Genomic DNA, 1,498 nt, shown 5'->3' with positions numbered 1-1,498 from the left:
CAGCTTGAGATGAGCAAAGAAAAGCTGAAAGTCTTACATAATCAAATGATCTCCAATACTGAGCAGAGCTGAGTCGATACACGCAATGATTTTTGAAAGAAAGCAACTTAATTCCCTGAATTATGTGATTTGCAGAGCTGGGTGGAGGAACTGGGAAAGCAGGCTGTACTGAAAACTCCTGTTGTCAAACAGAACGTACAGTCATGCCGTTGTCACTTACAGGCATTCATTAAACGCTCAAACACAAACACTGCTCGAGTTTCTCACGGCAATAGGTATGTATTGTCTGCGCTTGCTCCTGGCGTGCCTCCGAATGGTTTAGCCTGTTTGTCTGACACTTTGTGTTTAAAGCTGCAGGTGCTTCACTGCAAATGTGATCCACCGGGTCACTGCCTGACAGTGAGCTCTGTGGTCAAGACGTTAAACTGAGATTTTTCTCCAAGGCAAGGAATGTGAGCGACTTGAAGCATTTAAATAGATTTTTGTGCACACTTTTCATCATCAGTTGATCTCAAATGACAAAAAATGGCTTTTATTTCAATTATAAAAGTGACTAGTAAATGAAAATATTGTTTAGGTGTCAATCAAAATCATCTAGGATCGCATAAAAACAAAAAAAAAAGTTTTTAAAAAGTCTCCAAATTGAAACTATTTGGTTTCTATTGTATCTACAGGATAAACTACTGTGTTAGAGTGAAAAAAGAAATTTGACAAACTCTGCATCTATTAGGGATTCTGTGTGCTTGGCGTCACCAGCAGTTCAGTTTCCCCTTCATAAAAATCTAACAAACTTCCTTCAGAGTCTCTGGTTGAGTATTTTCTTTGAGTAAATGTGGAGCAATACCTCACTAGAGATGTTTTATCTTTACTTTGTCTTAAATGTCAAAATAAAAGAGTAAATTAACAAAGACGAGTCCAAAAGAGTGGAAATATTAAATTATTTTATTTTTCTTTACTTTTTTGTCCTTTGTAGATGTTCAAGATTATTTGTTTTAAATGTGAGTCACTTTGCTGTCGGAACACATTTTCATAAAATGATGTCAAAACTGTTCACTTTCAAAATAAAAGCAAACCTGAAGAGTACGGGGTCACACAAGGCCAACAGGTTTCCCTCTATGGCTCTAACTCATTACAGTGAAACACAGAAGTGGGACTGTGATGATTTGGGAAGCATGAGTCAAAGCTCTACAGATACATTACAGTTCTCTATGTTCTAATGATAAATCTGAACCTTTTCAAAATGATGGTTTTACAAGGCGACTCGCACGCTGCCAAACCACACAAGTTCCTACACATAAGAAAATAAAAAGAAAAAAAAGGGAAAACAGCAACGTGGCCAAGTATGTGACCTGACTTGAATCTAATAGAACACCTAAAAGGAATTACAGAGAGGTAGAGCAACGCAAGCCCTTGAGCAAGGAACCAGTAAAAGAAAGTAGTAGAAATGAGGACAGAACGTTTTCAATGGATTTACGTCACTCTTCGTGTCCTATATGTT

The 1,498-nt window shown here is 37.4% G+C and overlaps 1 protein-coding gene across 1 annotated transcript in view; it reads right to left on the bottom strand.

Moving 5' to 3' along the window:
- Positions 1 to 1,498, bottom strand: part of klf5a (Kruppel-like factor 5a) — an 11,707-nt gene that overhangs the window by 2,157 nt on the left and 8,052 nt on the right. The gene's annotated exons all lie outside the window — the stretch shown is intronic.

The sequence above is a fragment of the Oryzias melastigma genome, linkage group LG15 (genome assembly GCF_002922805.2).
Source record: "Oryzias melastigma strain HK-1 linkage group LG15, ASM292280v2, whole genome shotgun sequence".
Classification (NCBI taxonomy): Eukaryota; Metazoa; Chordata; class Actinopteri; order Beloniformes; family Adrianichthyidae; genus Oryzias; species Oryzias melastigma.
The sequence above is the reverse complement of the archived record's forward strand: the minus strand, read 5'-3'. Positions and strand labels throughout refer to the sequence as shown.